The sequence below is a fragment of the Podarcis cretensis genome, assembly GCF_951804945.1.
Source record: "Podarcis cretensis genome assembly, chromosome: 12".
NCBI classification, from domain to species: domain Eukaryota; kingdom Metazoa; phylum Chordata; class Lepidosauria; order Squamata; family Lacertidae; genus Podarcis; species Podarcis cretensis.
In genome coordinates this window covers 52,140,647-52,146,086 of record NC_137181.1, presented here as the reverse complement: position 1 = coordinate 52,146,086, position 5,440 = coordinate 52,140,647, and positions in this window count along the sequence as shown.

Genomic DNA, 5,440 nt, shown 5'->3' with positions numbered 1-5,440 from the left:
GTCAAATCAGTATGGTACACAGGCAAAATAGGGTTCAAATAGATGTTATACATGGCTCAGCAACCTATACAATGTTGATCCAACAAGTGACATGTCCCATTGAGTCCCTTTATATGGATATGGGACAGGCACAACTTCAGTTTCGAAAGCAAATGGGAACTCCTTCTGGTTGGCTGAACCTGAGCTATGTGTTTGTGGCTCCCTGACCTATGTGATAGCAACAGTGGTTCCAAACCAGACTGAGAGGACAGACTATGGGCAGGCATTGGCAGCTCTGGAGGGGGTGTCAGGATTGAAAGAAAGGCTGGAATGGGAACCAAGGGTGAAGTGGGTGATGCTACAAGGGTCTATGCTGCCTGGACTCTTGCTGGTATTTGGTTTCTCATCTGTATCTCCTCCCAGGGTGGCTTCTCTGTTTCTCAAGGACATGGCACAGCCCCACTCGCAAGACCTCTTCCAGGAGTCACCAGGCAACTCCTCCTATGTCCACCACTGCACCCTGTGCTGCTCTGACCAGACCCTTCAGGATGTCTCCTCATGATCTTGCTGATAAAACGGTATCTGCAGGGTGGCCTCTCCTGCAGAACAGAGCAATCTGTTGGGTATGTAAGGGCAGACTAGTCTCTGAATTACTTACACACAGCATACCTCAAGGCAGTTCCTAAACCCTGGGAGCAAGGGCACATTGTTGATCTCTTCCCAAATTCCAGTTCCTTCTCCTTCCTCCAATATTTGGTTCCCACTGATTTTGGAAAAGACTATCTCTACTTACCCACAAATAGGGATGTAGGAAGGCAGCATTTTCAGTTCTGACATATAGTTGTCACAAACAGCTCTGTTTCTGTTCTGCTGCCTTTCAGTTTCTGCCAAATACTACGTCTCACTGTCCGCAATTTAACTTACCTTTGTAAGGGAAATGTCATGTAAAGGAAATGTCAAAACTACGTAAACAAACAAACCCTTGATTGTGGCTCGAGGACCCGACCCCCGCGAAGTGAAATGAAGACACAGGGACACGTGATATAAGGTTAATTGGCTAGAAAAGGCCACAACTTTATTGATTACAGCAATGAGAAGGTATTGGCTTAGGCATTGGATCGCGAAACAAGTGGGTTTATTCACCAGGAGTTCATCACCTGTTGATGCTCATCCAACTATAGGCTCTCCCCTGATGTCACCGAGGGTCGTGCCATGGCCTCCCGCCAAGCAGGCTTCGGACGGAATACACAACCGCCAGATTCCTTTAACGGAATACCCCTAGAAATTGAAGGCATAGGCGATGGCCACACCTAGCACTTCGACACACCACAACACATTATTCCAATGCCTAACCTACCCACCAATACCACAAAAAGTTGTGACGATTGCTACGAGGTAGGCGAAAAAACCAAAAAGCCTAATGCCAAATGGAAAAACTCCTACCAGGCCCCCCGGGCAACCGGGGCGACCAACCTAAGGTCCATAGCAAGGCCAATGACCTAGGCCCTAACTCAAAGGGAGTGGAGGGTGGGTGACTCGCACAGGACGACGAAGAGAAATGAGGCCAGGGAGAGGCTGACGCTGCAGCATCAAGGCTGCTGGACACGCCCCCCCCCATGGCACCTGGTTGGACGGCCACTGGGGGAGGCGTGAGCGCCAGCCAGGTGAGCTGGAGGCAGGGGGCAACGCCCCCTGCTAGGAGCGGTGTTCGGGCTCCCGCCCACAACCACTCCCCTCTCTTTCAGGGAGGAGAGTCTTTAGTTGTGTAGCATTTGTGAACTTAGAAACAACAACAATTATGTGAACTAGTGCACATAACATTTGCTTGATGGATTTCCATTCCTGACCTCAGATCAACATGCAAACTACAGCAATTTCTGCTTCCCTCTATGTTTTTGTCAAAATTCTCCAACATCCATAGCCATGAGCAAGCTCCACTGAACTGAAAGGGTCTCACTTCTGAGCAGATATGTCCAGGATTTCACTGTAAAAGAACAACAGCATGCCTGCAGTGAAGGAAAGATTCAGTTGCATTATATTCCCACTATTCCTCTCGATTATTCCACATTTCATTTCCCATGGTGTTGCCATTCTGTATTGTTGTAGTTCACAATTTTTTCTTTCTATCTTGCACATTTTTTGTTCCAGTAAGCTTGAAAGCAGGTCAACAGGTTGTTGAGAAAGCTGGTGTTGAAAATCCAAGGTCTGTGGAGGGGACTGAATGGAAGAACGGGATCCTTTTCATTTGCTACATTCATTTTCAAGTCAAGTGTACAAGGTTCGCCATATTTCAAACAGTGAAAATATATATATTCCAGATATATCTGGGAAATTCTGGATGCGTGGCAACCCTAAGTGTACCAATGGCCACTTGACAAATAATTTGATGGTAACCTTTAAAAACCGTATCTATACAATCTATACAACTGATTTGGTGAAGGATATTTCCTCCATAGGCACTATTACAGAAACGGTCTGGGAAGATTGTTGCTCAATGGTTTTTAAATAAGGAACATAGGAAACTTCCTTATACCTACTTGGGTATGTTAACCCAGGATAAGAGGAGACAGAGGTGATCTTCAAATATCTAAAGGGCTGTAACATGGAAGATGAAGCACACTTGTTTTCTCCTGCTCCAGAAAGTAGGACCCAAACCAATAGATTCAAGCTACATGAAAAGAGATTCCGACTAAGCATCAGGAAGAACTTTCTGACTATAAGAGCTGTTCAACAGTGGAATGGACTCCAGTGCAAGCTGGTGGACTCTTCTTCCTTGGAGGTTTTTGAGCAGAGGTTGGATGGCCATTTGCAATGGATGCAGGACTAGAGTCCCAACTCTTCAATTCTATGATTCTATGAAATATAGTAGAACATAAGTTGTTGTTTCTACTCTTTTATGTGTGTTGAATGCTCTGTCACCAGTTGCATTTGATGTGGGTATGTTAAAAGAAAAAAGAATTGTCTCTACATGTGGAAATGTGGCACTCGAAAGCACTAATAACAAGCTTGTAAGATGCAGTGGGAGAATTAGATGATATAAAGTCTTTACTGTTGACAAAACGCAGGAAGTGTCACAATTCATCTTCAAAAGCAACAGAATCAATGTCCTCTGAGCACATAGCCAGTAATTTTTGGATGTTGTCGTTGTCGTCTTGACTTGCCTCATCAATGTGCTTTACAAAAAGCACCTGGAATTAGTCCAAAATTGATTTGAATAGGCTTTTTTTTTAGGTGTGCAACTGGAAATTGTGTCAAATTTCCACAATTAATTTTTGTTTCCCTTGTAAAACAGGCTCTATTTTTGTCTTCAACTTCATCAGAAAGCCTTTTCTTTTTCCTCGCCTGTGTCTTCATCAGGACTGACTAAATATCCTGTTAAAGGAAATGGTTCCTTTTCGATTGACAGAAAATCACTTCTTACTTCAACAACGAAAGCAAATTCTACAACCATCAATAAGTGATCATCTTTCAGCTGTAGTGATTTGCTAACAGAATTCATCATTTGCAGCAAATGATTCCACAAAACTGTAAGGACAGCATTTTTACATTCCTCAAACCTTTTTGCCAATTTCCCCCCTTAAACCTATGCAAGTCTTTTCATTTTCTGCTGCAATGCTATCACGGAGGGCATTCTTAATCTCATTGTAACTCTCTTTGAAAACCAAAATGGTTTTGGCTCTTGCAGACCACCTCAAATCCAGTACTAGCCTTGCGCAGAGTAGGTCCATTTAAATTAATGAACATGATTAACTTAGGTCAGTTGATTTCAATGGGTTTACTCTATAGCATTGGATACAATCCTTCGTTGCCAGTAAGCTATGATACATGGAATCACTGCTAGTCTTTTACCAACATGGCAGGAAAAAACCAGCAACCCAGAAGCAAATGTCTCTAGCCCCAGTGATGCAATATTAGGAAATCCACTTGGTGTTTTATGTGTTCCATTTCACCATCATTTTCAGTCCAGGGTTTACAAAAAGTTCAAAGGCAGACAGCATCCTTGGCTGGTCAATACGAAATACACTGAGATCCATCTCCAAGGAAAGCTTGGCGGTTCCCTCACTGTGAGAAGTGAGGTCTTAGGGAACCATGAGGAGGGCCTTCTTGGTAGTGGTGCCCGCCCCGTGGAATACAGTGGTGCCTCGCAAGACGAAAAGAATCCGTTCCGCGAGTCTCTTCGTCTTGCGGTTTTTTCGTCTTGCAAAGCAAGCCCATTAGCGGCTTAGCGCTATTAGCGGCTTAGGGGCTTAGCGGATCAGCTGATAAGCGGCTTAGCGGATCAGCTGTTAAGCGGCTTAGGGGCTTAGCGGATCAGCTGATAAGCGGCTTAGTGGATCAGCTGATAAGCGGCTTAGCGGCTCACCTGATAAGCGGCTTAGCGGATCAGCTGTTAAGCGGCTTAGCGGATCAGCTGATAAGCGGCTTAGCGGCTTAGAAAAAGGGGGGGAAGGGAAAAAAACCCGCAGGAACTCGCAAGACATTTTCGTCTTGCGAAGCAAGCCCATAGGAAATTCGTTTTGCGAAGCACATCCAAAATGGAAAACCCTTTCGTCTAGCGGGTTTTCCGTCTTGCGAGGCATTCGTCTTGCGGGGCACCACTGTACCATCCTGTCAGATGTCAAGGAGATAAGGAACTATCTGACTTTTAGAAGACATCTGAAGGAAGTTTTTAATGTTTGAAGTTTTACTGGGTTTGATGTTTGAATTTACTGGAAGCTGCCCAAAGTGGCTGGGGAAACCCAGACAGATGAGAATTGTCATCATCATCATCATCACCACCACCACATGTCCCAGCATTGGGCAAGAGGGAAGAAGTCTCATTTCTTTTCTCTCCTCCCCTCTTAGCATAATTTTGCTATCTTCTTAATTCCATCAGCTTTTAATTAGGTAAACCGATTCAGGAAATGTGACAAAAACATTTTTTTTACAAAAGTCATCCTGTCCATTAAAAAAATGGTATAAATAAACAAGAATAACTCATTCATTTTACAAACAAGAGACTCAGTGTGTGCAGAGGGGCTCACTCACATGAATAGTGAAGAAATCATAAAGAATGGAACGAGGCAGGTCAGGGAAGCTGGGTTCTGAGCTTTGCTACTGTGTAGGTATGGCCTTCAAGAAATGACTCTGAGCATGCTCAGAACAGATGAATTGGCTCCTTTCTTAGTATAGAAAGTATTGATCTGATGTGTAGAGATCTTTCTGATTCTGATTAATTCAGGAATGTTCTTTCTATGTGAGAGAAGCTTGCAGAAGGTTTTGGTTTGGATTATTTCTTCTGGGAAGCTGAGTACAGCTGGTTTAAACTGGTTCTGTTATCTTTCTGTCAAGATGGTACTGACTATAATATTAAGACCAGGAGGCGTCAGGGTCTCACTCACTTACTTTCTCTTTTCTATCTCTTTGTTCTTGTGTTCTGATCTGTATGCTTGGTGTTAAGGTTTAGACTTATTATAAGTAT